This window comes from Chinchilla lanigera, unplaced genomic scaffold, assembly GCF_000276665.1.
Source record: "Chinchilla lanigera isolate Chin_1 unplaced genomic scaffold, ChiLan1.0 scaffold00098, whole genome shotgun sequence".
Classification (NCBI taxonomy): domain Eukaryota; kingdom Metazoa; phylum Chordata; class Mammalia; order Rodentia; family Chinchillidae; genus Chinchilla; species Chinchilla lanigera.
This window is the reverse complement of record NW_004955499.1, coordinates 7,624,405-7,640,153: the sequence shown is the minus strand read 5'-3', so window position 1 is coordinate 7,640,153 and position 15,749 is coordinate 7,624,405.

Genomic DNA, 15,749 nt, shown 5'->3' with positions numbered 1-15,749 from the left:
AAAATAACTCCACCGAGCTCTCCACCTGCTATGGATAATAACACTTCCTCCACGTTTTGCACTCACCAAGCTGTGAAGCCATTGGGTTGGGTTACAGTTTGCGGAGCAGTGGTGTAAAGCCTTGTTCAGAAGCCCTACTTGTGGCTTCTCAGTTTAAAGCAACTTTGCCTGGACTGGCATTGTTATAGAAGCTCTGGCTGGCGTAGGGCTGCTTCTTGCTGCTCTTGTTCTCTTAGGGAGCAGAGAGAGGAAGGGAAGGGGAGAGGGAGGGTAGAGAGAGAGAGAGAGAGTGTGTGTGTGTGTGTGTTAAAATGAGATGCAAAAGACTTGGCTCTTTTTTTTTTTTTTTTTTTTTTTTAGCCCTGGCTCTTTGACTACCTATGATATGGACCTGACTGAGCAGAAATCAGCTCTTCCGGCCCAGAATGGTCTGACCTATTTCTTACCCAGGAGAGCCAGAAAGGGACACATGGGGGCTATGGAGTCAAGGCAAGTTCAAGTCCCGCCCATCTCCATCCTTGGCTTTTGATGGGCCCAGAAGCCCTCTGTTTCCTTGGCTGATAAAAGGCAAGCATTCTCCCTTCTCTGCTGGGTGTGTTCAGCTATTTATTTATTTAGCGGCACTGGGGCTAGAACGCAAGGCCTCATGCATGCCAGGCAAGTGTTCTACCGCAGAGCTATGCCCCAGCCCTAAGAGTTGTATAGTACGTGTGTGCTACACCATCATTTGTCAACAAAAGGGACCTGATGTCATGGGGTTGGGTTGGAGGCAGGTCACTTGCATGCTATGGATTGGAGCCAACAAGACTAGACATGGCAGGTGGTGCAGATGAGACCCTCGAACTCAGGAGCAGGAGGTAAACGACAGTGGGGTGGCCCGCAGAGGGAGACTGGAGGAAGCTCACAGAGCTCGGTGATGAAGTGTCCGAGGGAGAAGTCCGGGGCAAAGCACAGACATTGGGTTTCAGCCCTAGGACATCAGGGGCCAATACCATTTGAGAAGTAGCTGTGCTCTTTTTGCCATTCTCTTCTCAGTACTGGGCAGTGTGGGTTTCCACTCTGGCCTCTGCCCGTAGAGATGGGACTAGGTCCACGTGGAAAAGAAGCAGGGGTCAGTGGCACTGTGTTTGTCTAATTGGCAGTTGCTGCATTGGTTCCCACAGTGGTGGAACAATTTAGTCTCATTTTTAAAATGCAGAAAATGGTTTCCAGTTCTCCACCAGGGCGTGCCTGTATTTTTAAGTCAATGCTCAACACTGTTTGTCCTAGGTATAGAAAGTCTTAATGTACGTGTCTACCGAAGCCTGCTGCAAGTGTGTTTAGAGCAGTTTTACTGACAGTTACCCCACACTGGGAACAGTCTCCTTGTCAACCAATGACAGAAGGCTTCAATAAACAGAGGAACAGCCAGGAAAGGGAATACTACTCAGCCATGAAAAGAAATGGAAAACCCACGCCTGCGACAGCGTACAAAAATGGATTTCAAACCATTGTGCTGAGGGAAAGAAGCCAATTACAGAAGAATAAGCACTATGTGATTATAAGAAATTCCAGACAAGATTCATTTAGTTTTCAGGGGCAGAAGGCAGACCAGGGCTTGTTTGGGGATGGATAGACAAATGGCTATGTGTTGGTGTGGGGCTTTTCTGCAAGGGGAACAATATAATACAGGACACATATTTTGCAAGATTATTTATAATCATCACCCAAAGAATGATATACGAGTCCCCATGCTAAGACCAAGGAATCTAGCCAAGGGCCTGGATCCCATGGAAATGTCCTGCATGAGTCCAGCTGAAGACCTAGAGCCTATAAGAATATCTCATGCAGGCCTGTTTCACGGATCTGTGCTGGGAAGGCCCAAGGGTCAGTGGTGGAATCTAGAAAGTCTGTGCCAGCGGGATGAAGGATCAGTGCTAACAGGCTGAGGGATCTTCAGTGGAGCCAGGAAGCAATGCTCAAAGTAAGAACCAGAGCTCCCCCAAAAGGTACCACAGCCATGCTCAGCAACAGTGAGGTCCTGAGCTCCTACAATGGTGAAGACAGCTGAGTTCCCATCAGGGAAGCCAACACAGCAAGCTTCTCCAGGAGACCGGCAGTGCACCATCTTCCCCTCCAGAACCAGGAAGCTATGCACAAGGTGAGGACCAGAGCTCCCCCAAAGTGAACTGAAGCCATTGTCAGTGCCAAGAAGGTCCCTAGTTCCTCAGAGCATGAAAACAGCCAAGTTTATCAGGAAAGCCCCCATGACGAGCTCCTCCAGAAAACCAGCAGTTCCTTATAGCTTCCACCAGCTCCCAACAGCCTTTTTCAGCTCCCAACAGCTTCTCTTCTTCTTCTTCAGTTCTGCCTCTTATGCTGCTGGCAACAGTCCTCAGGTGGACTTCCTACACCAAGCACCATGCTTATGCAGTCCAGCTGGGGGTTGTAAGTTGACCACCAGTTGTCAATCCACTACAGGTTAAGAACACACACAAAAGAGCTATGATATGATCGAAGCGTTCTCTGTTTTGATGGGGGTGTGGGTTATGTGGGGGACACACTGTCGAAATGGATCTAAATGTCCATTGGACCCATGCAAGTCCCACAGGTAAACTAAATGTCAGCTTTTAAGGACATAAAAAAGTAACCTTCTTGCTTCTAAGTAAGAAGGTGGTAAGTGTAAATACCTAGTTTCTTATGGTTAGATCTATGCAACAACTTAATTCTGCAGTGTCTGTGCCCACATTTTAGATGGTGATCATTGGTAATATTCCCTTCTTTTTTTCTACTCTATAATTATTTCATTTTTTAAAACAAATCTTGTTTTCAAGGTTACAGCTCTTTCAACGATTGAAAATGCTGCTGTGTTTGAGTACTTGGGTACTAATTTTGAGATCACCACTCCTGGATACTCATTAGCAAATAAAATTAGCAAATAAAATCTCTTAAGTCTAAGTTAAGACACATTCAGCTATTGATATCTGACAAAGGGGTCAAAAACTCACAGTGGAAGAAAGATAGTCACTTTAATCATTGCTTCTAGGACAGCTAATCATTAATCTAGGCATTAATCATTAATCACTAAACTAAACATTTAATCATTGCTTCCAGGACAACTGGCTATCCACACGCAGAAGACTGAAACTGGACCCATATCTGCCACTATGCATTAAACTAAAATAAAAATGGGGCAAATAACTACAGGTTAAAACAAAAATACTGAACAGATTGGAAGATAAAATAGGTAAAAAAAAAACAAAACCTTTTGAAGTCATAGCCACAGGCAAGGACTTTCTGAGCAGAATTCTGGTTGCACAGGAAATAGTACTAAGAATTAACAAATGAGATCAGATCAATTTGAAAAGCTTCTGCACAGCAGCAGAAACAACCAACAGAGTGACAAGACAACCTAAAGAATAGGAAAAAGAATTTTGCCAGCTGTATGTCAGACAGAGGACTAATACTTAGATTTATAAAGAACTCAAAAAAATGAGACACCCACATACACATAAAAGACCCAATCAAAAAATGGGGAACAGATGAATAGACACTTCTCAGAAGAAGTGCAAATGGCCAATAAACACATGACGAAATGCTCAACACCTCTGGCTATTACAGAAGTGGAAATCAAAGCAACACTGGGATTTCACTCTATCCCAGTAAGAACAACCATCAACAAGAAATCAGATTTAAAAAGCTGATGAGCCAGTGGAGAGAAAGGAACACTTCTACAATGCTGGTGGGAATGTAAACTAGTACAATCACTCTGAAAATCCAAGTGGAGATTCTGAAAATAAAAGTAAAACTAGAACTTCCGTTTCACCCAGCTATTCATTCCCCTTCTAGGCATTTTCCTCAAAGAACGAAAGACATCATACGACAGTGATCCATGCATGCTTGTGTTTATAGCAGCACAACTTGTAATCACTAAATCTTAGAAGCAGCCTGTATGTCGATCAACAGGTAAATGAGTAAGGTCCATGTGGTATTCATTTATTTTCCTGGTATGGGGAATCAAACTCACGACCTCACACTTGCCAGGCAGGCGCTGTGCCACTAAACTAAATCCCCAGCCTCCTCCATGTGGTATTTAAATGCAGACTAAAACTCTGCCATAAGGAAGGATAAACTTGAGCCATTTGTAAGGAAATAGATGCACCTGGAGACCATCACGTTAAGTGAAATGAATCAGACACACGAGCTTAAATACTGTTTGACACCTTTTCTATGAGAAATCCAAAGTATAAATAAAGAGCAAAATAAAAGATATCATAGGAAGTAGGGCAACAGATCTTTCTCACATACAAAGGGGAGCAAGAGATAGAGAGAAGGGAGAGGAAAAGGGGGGGAGAAAAGCAATTAAGATGAGTTATATGCACCCACCAACTTACACCAGGCTGTAAACTTTATGCACAGCAAACATAGACTAATAAAAATTTTAAGAAATAGAATTTTAAGAAGAGTGCTATTTAAAAATTAGGTAAATGCTTTAAAAGTTATTTGTTGCTGTCTAAACTTCATAGGATTTTAAATCTTAGATTATCTATCGAAAAATACACTGAATGAAGACAAATAACATTTTACCATTTTTTTCTCCTTGAGTATAAATTTCCTTCCATGGCTCACACAGAATTTTATGTTAATACAATTTTTTTTGTCTTTATTTATTATTATGCTATTTCACTGCAATAAAAATGAGGACACAGATGTCTGTGACCATATTATAAAGGGATGCAAACTACATTGTGATCCTGAATAGGTATGACAGGAAGGTCAAAGTGAAGAAGTCTTCCTAAGCCTGTACTTTCTGACTTAGAAAGCATTCCTTTTTGCATCAGTCAGATTTTCATTGCTGCGACAAAACAACTGAGAATATCAGCTTATAAACAGGAAAGGTTTCTTTGGACTCACAGATTTCAGTTGTGGTTGGTCAGTTGTGTTACTACTGGACCTGCAACAAGACAGTGCGTTATGGCGAACAACGCATGACAGACAAAGCATCTTTCTTATGAAAGGGGAGCCTAGGACCCCAATATCCCATTCAAGGGCATATGCCCAATGACCTAACTTCCTTCTGCTAGGCCCTGCTTCCTAAAGACTTCACCACCACACGCTAGAGTCCAAGCCTTTGGGTGACATCCGAGATCCGAAACCTAAGGGCTGGGGATCTAGCTCATTGGTAGATCATCCGTCCATGCACGAGGCCCTGGGTTCCTTTCTAGTACTGCAAGATCCAACCATAGCACTTTGCTACTTGGCTTCTTCTGAGAAGTAAGATTGGAAACTTGCTGATAATAAAAGCTGGCTGCTTTGTTCTCCTTGCTGCTTATGATCAGCACCAAAGCACTTAATATACATCTGGAAATATGTGAGAACATCCCTGTGGATATTCATGCCTGGATTAAAGGTTCAGTGATAGTAGAAACACCACCCTCAACTTAAACAGAACTACTCGCTGTGTCTTTCCATATGAATGTAGATTAGGATCTGACAATCACAGGACAGAAAGGAATAGGAATCTTAAAATGGCCAAAATGTACCACTGTTTCCTACCTAAGAAGTTATAGCAAGACACTGGTATGCATTAAAAATGAAAATGACCTGCCTGAACCCTCACAAGGAAAACATTGTGTAGAGCAGACTGAAAGCACCTTTTACAATAGAGCTGATTTTGTTTTTTATCCTTTATATTTGATATAAAATCCAAATTCCCCATCTGTTACAATGGGAGCCAATCACATTTGGGAAAAAAAAAAAAAAGAAACCACCCGTGATGGAAGATAGTAAAATAGTCATTTCAATTCTGAGGATGTAGTAAGTTTTAATGGTAACAGCTAATAATCCTCACATTCAAATTTCATTTGTACTCATATAAAAATGTATTTTCCTTGTAGGGGGCAGGATTTTTTTTAGTGACAATTATGGCATATGATCTCAGTAAGATGGGTCTTCCAAAAATCACTGATTCTACAAGAGGTGGAAAGCTGTCCTGCGTGTGCTGGAAGCTGAGAGCTGACAATTCCCCTCTCCAGGGGAGAAAGATGCGGATGCATACAAAACAGAAGGAGAAATACAGCCTGCTCTTTCCCAGCCCCCACTTGGGATCAATACTTAATCTTTTCTGCTTTCTAACTCTGATCCAGTTAGTCGAGTAATTGAGACCGTGAGGTGCTAGCCCATGCCTCCTCTTTTGTCTTGTCCTTTTTTCCACCTGGATATGATTTTCAGAAGCGTTCGATTTTTCATGTGGTAGAGCAAATGGTTTCACATTCACACATTACATTTATGAACCAAGAGGGGAGAAAAAAGATGCTTTCGTTATACCTAACATGGTGCCTGTATTTTACCATCTGGCACTTCTTCTTGCTTGTCCACGCTGTATCCTCTTTGCGGACCATGGGAATCAAAAGTCTGTTTACTTTCTGTAGCAAGGAGCATGCAAGCCTTCACTCTGCCTTGCTACATTCCCAGTATTAATCGATTGAAGTTTTCTCTGTGCCTTCGCTCTGAGTTAAGATCAGTCCAGATTTGGGTCTTGGAGACAGGTTTGGAATGCAAGTAGTTTAGTTGTGATCTGCTCCCAGGAGACACCCAGAGGGTAGTGGGGAACTAAGAGGGGTGCTCAGAAGCAGTGCTGAAGGTCCTTAACAAGCCCGTGGGTACCTGAAGCTGGCCTCCCTGGGAGATGAGGTGGAACTGGACCTCTCCCACCTGAGCCAGGAGGGGGCTGGTGTTGACACAGTCTCAAGAGGCATTTTATTCAGCTCTGTTTTCCAGAGCTCCGAATCTTTAGCCCACGCAACTGCATCCACCCACCATGGTGACGGTTTGGTATCTCACCAAGATTAGTGCTCTGTAGTGGATTGACAACTGGTGGTTAACTCATAACCCCCAGCTGGACTGAGTCAGTGTGGTGCTGGGTGTTGGAGGCCCACCTGAGGACTGTTGCCAGCAGCATAAGAGGCGGAACTGGAAAAGAAGAAGTGAGGCCGTTGGGAACTGAAAAAGGCTGTTGGGAGCTGAGAGAAGCTGTAAGGAGCTATTGGTTCTCTTGGAGGAGATGGCCTGCTGGCTTTCCTGATGAACTTGGCTGTTTTCATCCTCTGAGGAACTCAGGACCTTGTTGGCACTGAGAATGGCTTTGGTTCACTTTGCGGGGAGCTCTGGTCCTCACTTTGAGCATGGCTTCTTGGCTCCAGAGGGAAAGATGGTGCACTGCTCAGTCTCTTGGAGAAGCTTGCTGCGTTGGCTTTCCTGATGTGAACTCAACTATTCTGATCATTGGAGGAGCTCAGGACCTCACTGTTGCTGAGGTTGGCTGTGGTACCTTTCGGAGGAGCTCTGGTTCTTACTTTCAGCATTGCTTCCTGGCTCCAGTGCAGATCCCTCAGCCTGCTAGCACAGATCCTTCATCCTGCTGGCACAGAATTTTTAGATTCCACCACTGACCTTTGGGACTTCCCAGTGCAGACCTATGAAACAGGCCTGCATGAGATGTTGTCATGGGCTCTGGGCCTCCAGCTGGATTCATGGGAGGCATTGCTATGGGCTCTAGATCTTCAGCTGGACTCATGCAGGACATTTCTGTAGGATCCAGCCCCTCGGCTAGATTCCTTGGTCTTAGTTTGTGGACAGATTTCCTACACTCTTTTGTATATCATTCTTTGGGTGACTATTATAAATAATTTTATAAAATATGTGTCCTGTATTATATTGTCTCCCCTTGTAAAATAAGTCCCAAACCATGATATGCACTGATTTCCAAAGAGGGTTAACTGAGTCTGAAGACATTAACTATGTCCCCTTAATATGGGGCTTGAGATCCTGTGACTTTGGAAGGGTTGGATGGCCTAAGATGGAGGTCTTCCATCCCAACCACATCTCTCTGCTTTTAGAAAATGGGTATAGCCACAGACAAGACACAAACATACAAGCAAGGCTGTGTCCTCACAGAACTTTCCTATGGACACTGAAATATGAATTTCCTATTCTTTTTATATGAAAATGGAATAGTGCTTATCTTCTGATATTTTTTAACTCCTGATCAAGGCAGAAATGACTCACAGCTCATAAGCCATAGAAAAAACAGGCAGTGAGGTGTTTACTGTTTGTGGTTTTAATAACTGAGGAGTCAATCACTGGCAAGTAGCACTGTGCTAGCCACAATTTCATTACTATAGCAAATGTCTGAGATAAGCAACTTGGACAAAGCCATGATTGGTTTGGGCCCACAGTTTTCAAGTTGGCAGTCCATAATTGGGTGGATGCATTCCTTTTGGGCCTGGTGAGGAACAGTCTGAGATGTAGGAGCTCATGGCAGACCAGAACTGTTTCCCTCATGTCTGGGACTCTGTAGAGAGGAAAAGGAAGGGCTTACAGTCCTACTGTCCCCTTCCAGGCCACGCCCCCAATGACCTAAAGACCTTTATTTGGATCCCACCCATTGAAGGTTCTACTACCACCCATTGGTGCCATGGACTACCTTCAACACCTGAGCCTTTGTGGAACACTTAAGATCCAAATTACAGCAGGCCCTGAGAGCCAAGTGGCCCAACTCTCTTTTGGTGGAAGCAATCAGACTGTGTAAGATGTGGGACTATGTCCTGCAGTGATTCAGTCCCATGTGGGTGTTGCTACTGAAAACCAACTTTGTGGTCTTCTTCTCACAGGTACAATATGTCCAAAGGAGTCACACTCTCAGGCTATAAGGGGAAATAGTTATGTGTTGGAGACTGACTAGATCATTTTCTTATTGCTGTAACAAAATCCTTGGGGCAAGCTCACTTTATAAGGAAAGGAAGCTACTGTAGCTCAGTTTTGGATGTTCAAGGGCATGGTGGCAGCATCAGTGTGGTTCCAGTGAACATCTCATAGTGATGGCAGGAGTATGTGCCATAGCCAGAGATCACATCACCACATAGGAAGCTACTATGTGACAGGGCTCCCACAGTCTCTTCTGCGGGTGCATCTTTAGCTGACATAAGGGTCCCATGAAACACAGCTCTGCAAGGTATACCATCCCTAACATCCCCACCCTGGGGACCGCACTCCCAACACATGACCCCTGCGCAGGAAACCACACCAGAGACCTTTGTGAACCTCAGAACACGAGCAAGTTTGGGGTGATCACTCACTGAGGTCAAGGTTGGAAAATGGAGTCAAATGTCATCCCTAGGCAAGACCTATCCTTACCCTCAAACACATCAAGTTTGATTAATTTTGCCTGGAAGCCACAGACACCCCAAATAACAATGCAATGAACCAGGAAGAAGCTAATTTTTCTCAGGACTCATGGGAATAAGCCAGGCTCACACTGCTCAGTAATCCTCAATGAAGCAGATCCTGATCTGTCACCTAACTGGGCTAGTGCATGTATAGTTACAACATAGTACTCCAGAGGAAAAAGGAGGAAGGGGTGCTGTTCTAGCTTGTATGCAAATGTCACTCCCAAATTCATATGTAGAAACCCTACTGCCAGCGGGATACGAGTAGGAGGCAGGACTTTGGGGATTGATAAGGTCAGGAGAGTGGGGCCCTCGTGGTGGTATTAGTGCCCTTACAAGCAGACACAAGAAGCCTGGGTGCAGTGGTGCATACCTATAGTACCATCACAAAGATTGCAAATCTGAGCCCAGCCTGGACAACCTAGTGGGACGCTCAAAATAAAAATAAAAAATGTGCTGTAGTGCAGCTCAGTGCAGAGGCCCTGATTCAGTCCCTCGCACTGGAAAAAGAAAAAAGGGAAATGTAAGAGATTGCTTTTCTCTCCATCTTCTGCCAAGCGAGGATATAGATTGTTTGCGATTTAGGATAATTTGACTCTGACTTCTCACTTTCATGATAGTGCAAAGTGGCATGCATTTACCATATTCTGTGTTTTCTAATCTGATTTTTCCCCAGGGCTGGAGAGAAGCAATTAGATACTCGTTGAGGATGCTCGGAAGTGGCTGTGAGTTGCCACTTCTAACCAGCCCAGCAAGCACAAGAGGAAACGGCAGGCTCTAAACTGGGATGTTCAGTAGGTTACTTTGTTTGGTGCTTTTTGGTCTTAGTTACTTTTCTCCTTGTTGGGACAAAATACCTGACACTCACAAGTTAAAAGGAGAAAGGTTAATTTTAGCTCACAGTTTGTAATGGTATCAGTCCATAGTCAGCTTGCTCAAAGGCAGGGTGGCATGGCAGAGGGGCATAGCAGAGGAGAAAGAGTCCATGGCAGGGCAGACAGGCAGCAACAAAGGACAACAGCAGCCCTCTTTCCATGCTTTATAGTCTATCCAGGCTACCTGCCCTTAGGGAGGGTAGCATTCACACCCACGGTGGGGCACCCTTAGTCCTAGCATCACATTCTTAATACCAGCACCACACCCTTAATCCCAGCATCATACACACTGGATCCAGCCACCTCCAAAAGCCCAACCAATGACTGCATGAACCTTTGGAAGGACATCTAGATACAAGGCATAACACTTTTCAGTTTGGGATAATTTCAGTTCTGATGGATTTATTGGGGTGTAAGCACATTGCAAGTTCAAAGCATCTGTACCATGAGAGAAAGCAGACTTTGAGCAAGGAAGGAAGCCCAGGCCAGGCACTAGGGTTTTGGGCACCATAACCTTGGATTTCCAGCTTCCAGAGCTGTGGGATGTGAATGTCTGTTGTTTAAGCCTCTGGCCCACAGTGGCTCACTGAGTGGGCTTCACTGAGGAACACAGCAGGGAGGACTGTATGCTCTGTGGACATCATTCCTGCCCACATCCCAGTGGCCAGAGTGCGATCAGGTGGGCATTCGCACATCACTGCAAACAAGGCTGTGGAATGTGATGACTACTCTGGGAAGAGGCGTGGGTTTTATTCCTCCAGGGCAGGGGTTCACAGCTACAGCACCACTGACACTCTGTTCAGGATGCTGTGTTGTAGGACGCTCTCTTGAACCTCATAAAAAGTGTAGCTGCATCCCTGGCTCTCACTCACAAGATGCCAGGAGACTTCTTCCACCAGCAAACATGTTTCCAGACATTGTCAGCTCCCAGTAGATCAAAGCACAAGTACATCAGGGAGAGGAGAATGGACATTCAGGCATCCATCGTGGTACCTCCTGTGTCTGGGAGCTGGATGCCCTTGGTATCCAGGCAAAGTCTACTGTCTTATCCAAGGCCAGGCCGTGCGATCATCTGCATGTCTGTGGCAGTCCAGTCTGCAGAGGAACTGTTTTGTGATGGTTCCGTTATCATTCCTGACCTTGTCACCTCCCTCTGATGTCCCTTCTTAGAAATTCTATGAGCTGCTTACTATTCCTTGATAAATTCACTCTCTGTTCAGCCTTGCCAGAGTTAAGCCCGGCTGTTTACAAAGAGTACTCATGACTGATAGAATCAGCCTCATTAAGATTCCCCCAGGATTCCCTTTAAGACTTTGGTCTTTTGTTGCTTGGGTTAAGAAGCCTGGCGGAACTTCTAGGAATAGCTCCCAGAAGCAAATTCCCATGTCCAGGAGCCATGGGAAAGGCCCAGTCTCTAAGTTCAAATCTGTCTCTTTAACAGTTGGGCAAGTGTGTAGGCATCTGACTTCCATCTGCAGCGCTGTATATTACTTACGCTTCCCCATGGGCCGTCTCCAAATGCAGTCACTCCTCCTTCCCTCCACAAGCATTTGTTTCTTTCCCTTGTGTCTCTGCTGCCTGCTTACACTTCATTCCACCTGCTTTGCCTCTTGCTGCATGTCTTGTCTCTTTCCTCCTTGCTGCTGGCTCACATGCTTTGACTGCATGACTTTTCTGTTGTCTAGGTGGTTGGAAAGTGCTCTCTAAAAGAGAAGATGAAGGCGGAGGCAGGTTGGCCTGAGATGAGTCGGCACTACCCAGGCATGAGACCAGCGGAGGAGTGGGGGACGGTACTGCCGGGGTGTGGAATCCGGGCAGCATGCATAGGGGTAACAGCAGCACCACATAGGTGTACAAAGGTGTGATGTCCAGCTTCAAAGCACCCAAGGTGGTGGAACTAGGGGCAGGCTCAGGAACAGGCAGTGCTGGGAATGGGACCTGCTTTGATGGTGCTGGAGGTACTGATCGGTGCCCCTGTGGCCACCACCCGCAAGCACAGGTTGTTATAACTTGGCCCTGAGGTTGGGTGGGAAGAGAGTGAGGTGGGAGGTGACATGAGCAGCTGCAGGTTCCTACCAGCTTTTCAAAGGAGCTGCTCTCACCTCTCCAGGAGTCTGCTTCACCCTGCACCCTGTAACTGCCTGCCCGACCCTCATCCTCCACCTCTGTGGTCCACCATGGTTCATTCTTCAAGGAGAGTCAAAAGGAGCCCTGGGTGCCAATAAAGGAGGGAAGAAGTAAACAGAAGCAGGAAGTCACTCATTTCCAGGAAGGAGGGTGGAGTCAAGGTTGAGGTCACAGCTCCCCAATACTGGAGCAGTCAGGACAGTGCTTAACACCTAGAAGGGTGGGAAGAGGTGTGAGAGGATAAAGCTGAGGGCTGTGAAAGGCAAGGCAGCCTGGAGCAAAGCAGGGTTTGCATTCTGCGTTGCTCCAGGACAAGTGGGCCTGCAGAGGAGACTGGAGGTGCGATCTGGATTGTGCAAGGTGGGTCCAAGGCTCCTGAGCAAACATCAGCATAGACAGTGCTTTAAATGCACTGTGATGGTTGATACATTGTGTCAACTTGAGAAGTCTAGAAGCTTAACTAAATAACTCAGTTCTATAACAGTTCTTAACTAAGTAACAGTTCTATATCCTAGTGTATAGAGGATATGTCCTGGGGAGGCTGTTTACACTCTAAGATGTTATAACAATTGATTCATTGTATCAACTTGAGAAGTTTAGAAGTTTAACTAAGTGACTCAACAGGGGGCCAGGGTCCTCACTTTGTACACATCCTGAGCCTGTGCAAGAGGAGGGCAAGGAGATAGAGTGAGTGCTACATCAGCCCCAGGGCAGGTAGCCTGCTTATAATATAAGGGAGGGAAAGAGGCTTGCTCCTCTCTCCCTTTTTGCTCTTGTTGCTTTTGCTGTTTTCTGCTGCCTTGAATGATTGCCTCTCTGCTGTGTGCTGTGTGCCACCCTACCTTGGAGCCAGCTGATTATGGACTGAAACCTCCACAAACTATGAGCTAAATAAACTCTTCTCTCTTTAATTTGGGCATCAGGTATTTTGTCCCAGCAACAAGAGAAAAGACACACACTAACATCTATGATCCCACACTATCCTCTCAACCTATGAGATGGCTTTTATAATGGACATGTGTATCAGTTGTCCAGGGCTTCAGGAATGCTGTGTAACAGTACCCCCACACAACCAGTATCAGTCAGCTAGAGCCTAAACAGTGCCACATAATAAGCACGCCTACACAATTTCTTTGGCTGAACACACCTGCCATTGAATTTCCTGATGTGCCCACAGCTCAGCTGAGAGCCATCTTTCTTACCTGGGTTTGTCTGGGCTCATCTGTCCTTAGCTCTAAGCTGTGCATTGCATTTAGTTTTGTTTCAGGTATCTGTTTTTCTCCTTGTGCCAGCAGGCTTATTGGGCATGTGTTTTTCCCATTGCAACTGAAGACATGCAAGAGGGAAAATGTAACTGTGCGAGCTCATTCCAAGCTTCTATTTGCATCACCTCTTTTCACACTGGCCAGAGAGAGACACGTGGGTGAGTCTGGAATCAAGACAGGGCCAAGTCCGATCTACCTGTCATGAATTCAGAGCAAATTGCTGCCTCAAGCCTAACACCAACAGGGAGGAAGTGTGCCTCCCATGAAGGCTGGGGGAGTAGTGTTGGAAATAAGTATCAAAGTCCTCTCTCTCTTGCTTTCCAAAGTTTCAATCAACATCAGACAGAACTTTTTGGGCATGCTTACAACATGGTGGCTGGTTCTGCCAGAGTACCTGACTGATGACACCAAAGGGGACATACCACGTATGAACTAAAAATATAGTGAACATTTAAACCTTTAAAAAATATTTGTAGGGGCTGGGGATTTAGCTCAATGGTACAGCACCTGTGACCAGTGCAAGGTCGTGAGTTCGATTCCCGGTACCAGAAAAAAAAAAATTTGTTATAGTTAAAGACACCTTGCTGTTAATCCTGCTCATTTCCAACACACTTACACCATCATTCTTCCCACTTTCTGGAACAGTTCTGGAAGTTCTCCTTCATGAATGTCTTCAGCTGTGTTCTTATTGCTGCCTCCATATTCTGAGTATGTTGGCTTTTTAAGATCATTTTCACTTTGGGTCGAGCCAGTGTCATGCGGTGCCAGATCTGGTGAACAAGGCAGATCAGAATGCAGCATCATGTTTTTACAAACTTGTTTTGCAGTGGGATGGCACTCAGCAGCAGCGTTCGCTGCATTTTTTTTTTTTTAATCACACCTCATAAAGAAACTCAAGAAAGAGGACTTCCAGAGCTGCTGCAGAAAGTAACAAGAATGACAGGATAGGTGTGTTCAAAGTGAGGGGCAGGATTTTGATAGTGGATTAATGGCAATGTCTTTTACTGTAATGCATTTTAAAATATATTTGGATCACATCGTGTATTAAAGAAAACTTCCCAGACGTAAACAATTTTACATTTTACACTGTTCTGAGCAGAACAATACCCCTTCCCCCCACCATTCCTTCCAGCTTGAGGTGAGAGTCATGGCTTTGTGCAGAGTGTATCCCTACTTCCTATGCTACCTGCACATAAGCACTACCTCCCTATCAGTTGTGTGGTAGCTACCTTGATGGTCAGGTTGACAGGTGCAGATTGCATAAGGTGCTGAGACAGGATTCAGTACAATCTGCAACTTCAGGCCTCTACTGGGCACCTGGGAATGTACTGTCAAGGATGGAGAAGGACTATTATATTTACCAAAGAAGAATCTAACCTAGTACATTTTAACTGTGTGGCATCTGGGGCACAGCAAGAGATAGAGCCACTTGCTTTTAGCTACAGAGGAAGTGTGCAGCTCAAAGTGAATGCAGATGCCCTGGTTTGAGGACTTTTAATACATAACACTACTCCCTACTGCACTGCACCACAATGCTACACCAAGCCTGACTCCTTCTACCTTTTGCTGCCTATGCTAGCAGGTCTTTAAGACAGGCCCAGTGACATTCCCCTCCTGCAACTCTGCCTGCTATGCTCTGAAGGTCTGTGTGGCTCCTTTGGTTGTGGAGCCCCTACCGCTCAGTGGGATGGTGTTTGAAGCTGGGGCCTTTGGGAAATAGTGAATCTTATATGAGGTCACAGGGACAGAACCCACATGGTCCATGAGGGGATTTGTCTGTTTTTAAGAACAGGATGAGTCTGGTACCCTCTCCTCCTCTCTCCCTCCCTCCCTCTATCCAGCCCCCTTCACTTTTGTGCTCTTGATTTAAACCATTGCATTCATGCAATTTCGTTAGGGTCCACGGAGACTAAAACAAGTCCTATGTGGTCTCCTCTGACATTGGCCAAGGCTGACCTTTTCAACCAGTAGGATATAAGAACAGGCTGTGACTTCTGAGGCCAAGTCCTAAGAGCCACTGAGGCTCCTCATTGATGTCTTGGGTCCCTCAGACTGGAGACCAGCTACAATGTCAACAGGATGCCCAAGCAGTCCCTCCAGAGACCCCAGGGAGAGGAGCGGAGGCTGCCCTCTGACAGCTGCCTGGCGACCTTGTGAGTGTGCTGCCCAGCCAGCAGGGTCTCCAGTGCCACCTGGTCCTCAGGTGCTTCCTAGTCCCAGTGTTTACATCTTCCAGTCGGAGTCCCAGAAATCACCAGTGCAGGACCAACCTTCCC